Here is a 10,649-nt window from a genome sequence, read left to right on the forward strand (position 1 = left end):
TTTGTCCTCACCACCTGCTTGGAATTCGCAGAAGGCTGTCTGGGGAACTGGAGCTGCCAAGGTTTGCTTGGGAGGCCTTGAATGAAAACGTATGCCCCTTCTTGGTGACAATTTTGTGCTGGGTTGATCACCTGAGAGGACGACAAAGCATTTATTTAGGAAAACAGCAAGGCATGGTGAAAAAGAAGAGGTGGAGGACGATTAAACTTTCGGTATTTGATACTTCCCTCAGTGTAACAAAATCTGAACATTGCTAGACTTCCTTCTGTGCCACTTTAATTTAGATGCATGTGTGGGAGTAGGCCGAGGCATACGATCTTTTCAGGATCTAGGGCTTCAACGGTCTTTGACATCTTCTTCCCCATGGAAAAGTGGAGAATGGGAGGGGGTGGGGCCTTTGTGATTTGTGTGATCATGTACTCTCTGGTGGGCAGGGGTAAGTTCAGGATTTCTGTGTTTGGCAAAGCCAGAGAGGGGTAGCCCTGAACCTGGCCCTCTCACTGGTGGGTGTGCGTGGTCCTTCCTGGGGCCTCGGGATCTCCTGCCCCACGTACACTTTAGCGTGTGCCGGAATCACCTGCAGGGCTTGTGAAAACACCCATCGCGGGGCCCACCCAGAGTGCCCGGAAAAGCCCTGATTGTGGCTTTTGCCTATTTCTGTAGTGCAACTGCTCTCATCACGGTCAGTTCCCAGTTACCAACATGGTGCCACTGAACACGGGGGAGAGGTGTGCACAGTCAGCTCTTTCAGTATCCCAGACAGGGGTGGGTTACTGCTCGGGGACGGCTGAAGCCTGGGCAGTCTGATGGAATGACTCATAGCCCCGCGCTCCACCACCACCACCACCACCACCACCACCACCACCCCCCCACCCCCCCCGCAGGATTCCCAAGGCCTCCCAGTAGAAGAATGAGGAGCAGAAAGTAAGAGGGTAGCATGGCCAGAAGCAACAACGGCTTGTTCCTAGAAGAGAGAGGAAACTTACCCCTGCCTGCCCTTCTCTTGCCTGGTGACCTGGGACACAAAGATGTATTGAATGTGTTTTGTTTTTTAAGTTATGTATGTATATATAAATATTTCCTCCTGTTTCATAAAGTTAAAATTTTAAAAAGGTATAGAAAAAGAAACCAAGCATCGTGTATTAGTCCACTACTGACATTTTGGCCTGCATGCTTACTTTGTTATGTTTTGCTTTATATATATATAAAAGTTATCCTACATGTACTACTTTGGAACCCAAGTTTTTCACTTAATTCAGTATCGTGAGCATTTTCTCATGTTGTTAAATGTTCTTACAGCATGATTTGTAATGGATGCACCATAATTTATTTTTTGCAACCCCCCTGTTCTTGGAAATTTGCTTTGTGCCCAACATTTTTCAATTACAAACATGCTTTAGTGAACAGCCTTATATCTACATGTTGCCATTCTTATGACTATTTCTTGGACCTCAACTTTCTCATAGGAAACACTGGCTCCTACAAAGGTGTGCGTTCTTTAAAACGTTTGATTCATTTGTCCAGTTGCCTTCCAGAGAGGTCATACCTACTTGTACTCCCATCGGTGGCATTGAAAAGCGTCTGTGTCATCATTATTTCATCAACATTGGGTTTTACAAGATTTTTGAAACTCTGAAGTGTGTGTGTGTGTGTGTGTGTGTGTGTGTGTAAGAATCACATCATGAGAAATTGACTAGCACCCATGCACAGGACAGGCAATCAATGCAGAAACCACCCACAAAGCTTTAAAGTTCCATGCCATACTTAAATATTTGGCTGCCCAGGAGATGATAAAAATGGCGGCTGTTGCCATCAGCTCTGCCTTCTACAACCCATGTGTCTGCACCGAAGCAAGGAGAGCGTGAGGGGCCTGGGTCTCCCCAGGCAGAACCTTCTCTCCTGGTAGAAGAGTGACATTTGGTCCCCACCATTCCTGAAAGGAACAAGAATGGACAAGAGCAGGAAGCGAGGGAGAAAGAGCACACGCTATGAACAAGCCAGTGAAGACCAGCCAGGAGGCATGAGTCAGAAATGATCCAATAACCAGCTCTGGGTTAAGAGCATCGGGCTCACCCAGGGATTTCACAGTCATTTGCTTCAAGCCGCTAATCTTTCCTGAGCGGTTCCCTCCCTTCAGGCCGCTTGGGAGGAATGAACACATGGATGGTGTGGCCAAGCGGTTGCTCCTGAAGTGTTTTATGCATGGGTGCTCACACACGCTGCCATGCCTCGTGGATTCGAGATTTAAAGTGTGGCTAGGACACAGAAGGACAGACTTTCAGACAGTATTCAGTCCACCTGTCATCTCACAGCTGAGGAAACTGAGGCTCAGAGAGGTGATATGATTTCTCCCCAATTTATGCATCGAAAGAACGGCATAGCTGGGACTAAAGCTCGGGTCTCCAACTGCTAGTCTAATACCATTTCTTCCAACTCGTTACCATTTGTTTACTCTAGTATTTTCTAAACGTGCTTAATGGAGAGGAACAGAAAGAATTAATATGGGTAGCAAGACTAAAAAAGTAAGATAAGCGATTTCAGTGATCATCTTCCCCAAATGAGATATGTGTCCCCCCAAATGTGCACACACTTTAACAGCTGATAGCTGTAGATTCTATTACATTTTGAAAATGAAATGTATTTTAATAAGCACTGCTTTCAAAGCATAGATTATATACATTTTTTTTTGTATGTAGTCTACCTGGCTGGGGTGAATGACAAAGCCTCATTTCCTTACCTGAAGTATGGAGTCAATAATAGTACTTAGCTCACAGGTTATAGTAAGACAGCAGAGAGTTTGGCACATAGCATGCAACAGATATTAGCTATTGATGATGATGATGACGACGACGATGATGATGATGATAGAGCCAGTTGCTTCCTGATCTAAGCTGAAGCAGAGAGGTGTCTTCTCGGGGCTATCCTTTATGCAAATATCTAAAGTTGCAAAGGCACCAATTGTCTTGGGAGAAAGTGAACAGTAAGACCTTTGGCGGCTGGATCAGTGCGGCTATTCTAACATGTCAATGTGCTAGTTGGTGGCTGGGGAGGAAGTAAGTTTACAAGGGAGTCACAGTTATCCAGCAGGAGGAAAGGGGAGATTGCTCACCCACCCATCACCTGGGCCCAGAGGCTGTAGGAAAAGTTGTGGCCGGCAGGCTCTCTCGACCAGCCCCTCTGGCACGGAGACTGTGCTGGAGAAACAGTGGGTGAGTAGGGAGTGAATGGCAGGAACGCAGGCCTGGATGTGGGTTCTGTGGTCCTGACAGTGCTGCTTACTGTTAGTAACACTGTTAGCATGGATACTGTTGTTACAACACCGGCCGAGCATCCACGGGGCTGTCCTCCGCCCTGGGCGGCCTCGGAAGCAGCACGAAGACTCAATGGCGCACACTTGGCACTTCTCTCTGCCTGGTATTTGAGTCCTTTGAATAAGGAAGCCCTGGGCAATTCTGGGTACACGTCTCTGGAGGGATGTGCTGAGTTTTCTGTTACTACAGGCAATCACTTTTCATTTAATTATTTTTAATCAAGAAAAGGTCCTTACTTGTATCTAAATCTGGTCATACATCCATGAGACAGATTTGCAAATTTATGCAGAGCAATCCAACTAAAGTCCTCAATGGTTCTGAATTATATTACACAATTTTTAAACTTTTGATAATTTATTGAGGTGAAATTCACATAACATAAAATTAACTATTTTATTTCATGTTTAAGTATGTTTTTATTGATTTTAGAGAGAGAGGAAGGGGGAAGGAGAGAGGAACATCAACCGGCTGCTTCCTGCACGCCCCCCCCCCCCCGCCCCACTGGGAATTGAGTCTGCAACCTGGGTATGTGCCCTGAATGAGAATTGAACCGGCGACCCCTCAGTGCATGGGACAACACTCAACCAACTGAGCCACACTGGCCAGGGCAAAATGAACTGTTTTAGAGTGAGTAGTTCAGTGGCACTGAGTACATTCACAATATTGTGCCAACACCACCTCTGCTAGTTCCAACACATTTCCATCTCTCCAGAATAAACCCCCATGCCCATTAGGCAGTTTCTCCTTATGTCCCACTCCCCCTGAGCCCCAAGCAGCCACCAGTCTACTCCTGTCTCTGTGGATTTATCTATTCTGGATGTTACATATAAATGGGATTGAGGAGTTTGTTTATTTTTCTGTAAAGGAAACCCAGAAATGAGGCACTAGCAGAGAGGGATATGGGACCACATAACTAAACGCTAAGCCTATGTCCTTTCCATTCTCTGACTTAAAGTTGAAATCTCTGCACTTTTCCGAGTGGTTTGCAGGAACCGCTGCAAAAATTTTTGTTTAAAGATGCCCACCTTTAGTTAATAATAACAGCAAAACATTTACTGGGTACTTTGTATACTAGGTCCCGTATTCAATGCTTATCTCACTGAATTTTCACAGAAATGTTGCCAGGTCGTTACATTTCATAGATGAGAAGACGGAGAGTCAGAGAGCTCACGTGCACAAGGCTACACAGCCGGCAGTGGTCGAGTTAAATATGACATAAGTGTGACCGACTCTTAAAATTCTGCCTTTCCAAAGAGTGTTTCCGAATGTCACCTTTCTTTCTGTGTTCACTGTACTCCTCGACCAACCACTAGGATGTTTCAGCCTTTCCTGCCCTTCCTACCTCACCCACAGAGATGAGTCCCTGTTTGGGGAGATCATGCAGCCCTTGCTGAGTGTCTAACACGACCTGTCCTCAGGGCCACAGCGTCATCAGGGAAAGGCAGGTGTGGAAAGGGCCTCAGATACCACCCCCCATCCCCACCCCCAGACCATGAGCTGCAAACTGTTCTAGGCCTGGGGGTTCCGGGGAGGTGCCTCAGGGAACCACCTTAGGGAAAGGGTCGGGAAGGGGGAGGCTAGGCTGGCAGGGCCCTGGGCCCCCTGCCTTACTTACTTCACCAAGATACCCTGCTTTTGTCTGCACATGCGATTTCATTGGAAAAAACGACATGAAATGATCAAAGAGAAAAAGAAACTACTCTATTTCCACCTCCCACTTTTACAGCTAAGAAAACCCCACATTATACACCTTAAAATTTTTCCTCCCTTCCTTCCTTACAATAGAGTTTTGGCAAATGGTCCGGAAACTAGAGACCTTGTTCTGCCACTCTATTACAGCCAGCGCTGAGCGCCACGCGACCAAATCCTCATCAATAGAATGGGAGAACCCCTGCCTGAGAATGGCAGAGATGGGATGGCAGAGAACAAGCAGGACGGAACTTGGATCCCTGAGGCACTCACCTTCAGATATCATGGGGTGAGAGAAACGTATAGCATCGCAATGGTGGGCCTCTTTGTTATAACAGCTCACTCTATAGTAGCCTCACTACTACTTACAGGCACAAAATGAATTGTTGTGTCTTCTGTAAAATGTACTTATCCACAGCTGATAGCTGTAGATTCTATATACTTATTTGAATAGTTTTGTGTTTGTTGCTCTTCCCAGCCATCTCTTCCTCTTTTGAATGCAGACAATACCTAGATCAGGGTCACATAGGGAGCAATGCCCTATTCATCTAATTAATGCAACTATGCATAATTGAATCCAAAAATCTGGAAACAGAGAGGTTGGTGAACTACGGGGCTTTCTTTGGGTAGCGAAGCACTGCATTTAAACCTTCATTCTGTCATCTATTGGCTGTGCCACTCTGAGTAGCTGTTTATACTCTCTCAGCCGCAGGAGTGCCATTTGTTAAAACAGGGAGAATAATTCCTTGAAGCCTAAAGTTTAATGGGCTAGACCAGTGGTCGGCAAACTGCGGCTCGCGAGCCACATGCGGCTCTTTGGCCCCTTGAGTGTGGCTCTTCCACAAAATACCAACTTCTGCGCATGGGCCACGAAGTTTCAATCGCACTGTACATGTGCGCCCGCACGTGGTATTTTGTGGAAGAGCCACACTCGAGGGGCCAAAGAGCCGCAGTTTGCTGACCACTGGGCTAGACCAGTAATCATGCAAATGTTGCTTCCCTTTCCTAACAGCCACACTTGGAGACCCATTGCTGTCTTTGCCAGGAATCTCTGCTTACTCACTTGGGAGACAAAGGTAACAATAATAGCTACTCTTTTCTGAACACTTCCTATGTGCCAAGCATCATGTAGGACCTTATTTATTGGTTCACCATAGCCCTATGAAGAAGACACTATTAGTGTTATTCCCATTCCCCCCCCCCCCCCCAAAGAAACCGGGGCTCAGAGAGGGGAGGCAACTTGCCCAAGGCCATTCCATCCAATCCAGGATTGAACGCACACAATACTAGTGGTTTGTCACCTGCATGTGGAAGTCTGGTGTGTGTGTGTGTGTGTGCGTGCACGTGCACGCACATGCGCAGGGAGACAGTGGTTGTGTGAGACCCCCGAGCCTAGGAAGGCAACAAAGAGGGAGCAGCACCTGGAAGGTGCCCATGGGGATTCCAAGGTGGGGGACCTGCCGAGCAGCTGGTCATGGCTCCTTTGACCCTTCAAGCCCGATCTCTTGTCTCTCCAGGGCTGAGTGCTCCCTGCTCCCATTTCCAGCCTCCCAGGTGACATCCCCAGCTCACCTGTGCACTTCCTGTCCTTTTCTAGCCACACCACTCCCCCTGGCCCCTGCTCAGTGCCCGGGCCTGTTCCTGTGGCCTGGGGCCTGTGGCCTGTGGCCTGCGAAGGGGCGTGCGAAGGGCAGCGGCATTCCAATGGGGCTGAGATCACTGTGCCCGGGAAGATGGGCTGCCAGGGGGGTCAGCCTGCGTCACTTGAGGGCCCTGTTGGCAGATCATAAAAGCTGGAAATGTCTGATGAAGTCACTGTATCCAGGCTCTGGGGGCTGGACCCCAAGGGCTCCCTCGGTGGCGGACATCCTGCACCTCCCTTTGGAGGGCAGAGCAAGCAGGCCCTGCCTGAAAGGCTGCTCTTCTTGACCTGACCTTCCCTTCACTTCCCCGGCCTTGGCCCCCCCCCCCCCTCCGCGGGAGGGAGGACAGAACTCCGCCTTCTTGCTGTGCAGCTGCAGCTCCCCAAGGTTCTGCCAGTGGCCTGAGCCCCTGCTGTGCGGGGTCCCACCTCTGAGGGGCCCAAGCAGCTGCTCTGCTGGGGGGCGGTGGTGGTGAGGGAGGGCGAAAGCAATAAACAGTTAATGTTGGTGTGAGAAGCTGCCTGCCATGGAGGATTGGGAGAGACCCCGACTCCAGAACCGTATCGCTCACCAGAAGGGCCTGCCAGCCCTTTCTTTGGGTCTCAGTTTTCTCAACTGCACAGCGAGGGTGTTGGCCTTGAACCGGGATCTTAATCTGTGGCGACGAGTGTTAGAGGCAGAACTGGGAGAAGGCGAGTCCCAGGGCAGCGGCTGACGCCTTTCCTCAGATGCTATCCCGGTTCCCAGCAAGGTTGGGCCTTTGCAGGCTGCCCCACCTAACAACCTCTGTGTGCGAAGGTCTCCAGGAAATGACACAGAGGCCCCTGGAGTGGCGCCCAGACGCCATGCAGCCCGAGCCCCGAGGCTCCCGGGCCCAGGCGCTGGGATGGAGATGGCGCCGGCGTGCTTCTCAGAAGACTCCCTGGTGCAGACAGTGTGCCTTTGACCACGCCCCGGGCAAGAGGAGAAATGGGACAGAGTCCACCCACTTCGTCCTCCCCTGTAGCCTCGTGGTGTGGCCAGTGGAGTCTGGGCATGTTCCATCCGGGCAAGAGATGCTTGTGCAGAGCCCAACACACAGCAGGCGACCTTCCTCCGCTCACTCTGCTAAGGCTCCGTCTGCAAAGGTGTTCTGCTCGCAGCTGCCCCAGCCCAGCTGGAGCTAAAAGAATGGAAACTGAAGTCACCAGAAATGAAAGCGCTGTGCAGCCATTGGCTTGCTCACCCATAGTTCAAAGAATGCAAAAGAGAAAAGGAAAAAAAGAAATGAGAGAGAGAGAGAGAGAGAGAGAGAGAGAGAGAGAGAGAGAGGAAGGCAGGCCTAGGAAGGAAGGAAGGAAGGAAGGAAGGAAGGAAGGAAGGAAGGAAGGAAGGAAGGAAGGGAGAAAGAGAGAAAGAGAGAAAGAGGGAAAGAGGGAAAGAGAGAAAGAGAGAAAGAGAGAAAGAGAGAAAGAGAGAAAGAGAGAAAGAGAGAAAGAGAGAAAGAGAGAAAGAGAGAAAGAGAGAAAGAAAGAAAGAAAGAAAGAAAGAAAGAAAGAAAGAAAGAAAGAAGGAAAGAAAGGATATTCCCAGGTTTTCAGTTTCTGCATGAACCTACCAGGTTACGCACAGGCCCTGCGGCCAGTCACACCGGGGGCTGCGGGTTCATGGCGCACAGGAGCCTTGGGTGGTGGACACTCTCCCACGTGTCTGCGCCTCCGCCAACTTCTGTCCAAGTCCCAGGCCTGAGAGGTGGGGCGTCTGCGGCCACCACCCAGCGTGGCTCTGCGGGACTCGCTAAGCGGCCAGGAGCTCCCATTCCCAGGCAGGGCGCCCTCCCCGTCTCGCCCTCAAACTCTGAGTCGCTGTCTGCCCGCTGATCAGAGCTGGGATTGGAGCTTCAGGGGGGCAGAGGGCAGCGGGCGGAAGACGGGGTGATCTTCCCAGCGGCTGAGGCGCCACAGCCTGCCTCCCCTCCTTATTTGCTCCCCTAAGAGTAATAATCTTCAGCAGCCACGTCTAGAATCGTGGTTTCTTTTATTTGGGGCGTCAGCCGTCCAGGGGTACCCCACCTAGACTCGGGGCCTGAGAGCCCGAGCTCCCGAGCTCGCGAGCCTCGGATTCCACCCCCAGGACGCGCCGCCCCTCGGGCCCCGCCCTCGCCGCCGCGGGCTTTGTTCCCGCGCGACGCAGATGCGCGCGGAGGCCACACGGGGGCGCAGCAGGGCTGGCGGCGGCTGGCGGGGCTGGTCCCCTTCCCAGGTTGCTTCCCTGTCCCTGTGCCCTCCTCTGCTGCCCTGGTCGAAGTGCCCGGCCTTGGCCGCCCTGGGCACTGAGCGCGGGGACTGCTCCTGGAGGCGGGGGTGGGGGTGGGGTGTGAGGTTTGGGGGCGCGGGGAGGAGGAGAGGCGTCGCAGAGGGTGACCTCCCGTTTGGAGCCTCCGCTTTAGATAGAGCAGACTCCTGGGGATGCGCCTGGGGGCCCCGTCCTGGCGCCCGCCCCGCTCCAGGGTCGGGGACGATGTTGCTGATGGAGCATTCGCAGACTCCATCAGCCACGGCAGGAGGCTACAGGGGGAGGACGCTCAGTGGTGAGCGTGCACCTATGAACCAGGAGGTCAGGGTTCGATTCCCAGTCAGGGTTTAGGCCCTGGCTGTGGGCAAGATCTCCAGTGTGGGGCGTGCAGGAGGCAGCCGACCAATGATGTGTGTCTCTCTCTCTCCCTCTCCCTTCCTCTCCGAAATCAATAAACATGTATTAAAAATATTTCCCCAGATTTTACATGTGGCATCAGTGGAAGGCTAGTCCAAGATATCCTAGCTGGCCGTTGGTGGAAGTGGAAGCTTAGCCCCATTTTTACATGAGTGGTCCCACATAGGTCAAAGGCTGGGATCATACAAAGGCAGCGTTCCCAGGCAGCTCACATGAGGAAAGATCCCTGCTGAATTCCTGCTTGAAAGCACGTCAGCACACTGGCTGCTGTCGCTTCCCTTCACCTGGCAGTGACTGGATGACCTCGCCGTGCCTTGCCCCTGCCACCACCGCACGCTTTTTGCTGGATCCTGCTCTTCTGGACCTAATTTCGGGGTGGGGGGGGAAGGCGGAGGGGGGGGGGGGCTGGAGGGGCACAGGCTGCACCTGTGGATGCAGGCTCTCCCACCTGCCAGCTGCTATGAGGGCCGGGCTGAGAGGCCCATGGAGAACCTCAGAAAACCATGGCCTGGGATGGATTTCAAAATACTTGCAATGCAGACTTTCTGGTCACTAATATGATAAAAGTCTGCGGATTCTCCATAGAATAATATGCCTGGTTCTTGGACACACTTTTTATCACTAAGAGTTCTGTTTAGGGACTGGTGGAAGAGTGGGCCTGAGAGAGGCACAGGACAGGTCCCCGCTGGGGCTCCCACACCCAGGCAGGCATTGCCTTGCCATTGCCTTGCCATTGCCCTGCAGCACTTCTCCACAGGGCTGTCTCCACAGCGCCCCCGGGGGCTGCTGGGAACTTGGCCTCCCTTCAGAAATCAAGGTACAGCATTGACTGGGGTCATGGAAATGTAATTTATCTTCAGACAAAACTTGGAATCAGATGCAGGCTCCTGCAAGTGTTCACCTCAAAGGCACTTTCATCAGACTCCACTCCCACCATTCCTCCTCTTCCTCGCCTTCCATAGTAGTCACTCCAGATGGCAGCGGGCATGGCTAAGACATGTCCAACATAGAGAACAAAGGGAAAATGCAGTGTGAATAGAAAGAAAGGAACTGGTCCTGTGCCTTTAGGTAAGGCACAACCCACGAAAAAGAGCTTTTTACAGATAGAGTTACATATGCAGCTCTAAGCCACAGTGATGATAACACAGGAACGTGTGTGTATGTGCGTCTGTGCCCTCATGTCTGCGTGGATGGATGGATATATGAGAAAATAAGATTTAGCAAATTTCCCCACTCAGGAAAGATGAAAGCAGGAGCCCTCCTGTGTGTTGTTTGGTAATTTGACTTGAATGGCATCTCCAGTGGGTGATCTTGG

The sequence above is a fragment of the Myotis nattereri genome (genome assembly GCF_964212035.1).
Source record: "Myotis nattereri genome assembly, chromosome: 8".
Lineage (NCBI taxonomy): Eukaryota > Metazoa > Chordata > Mammalia > Chiroptera > Vespertilionidae > Myotis > Myotis nattereri.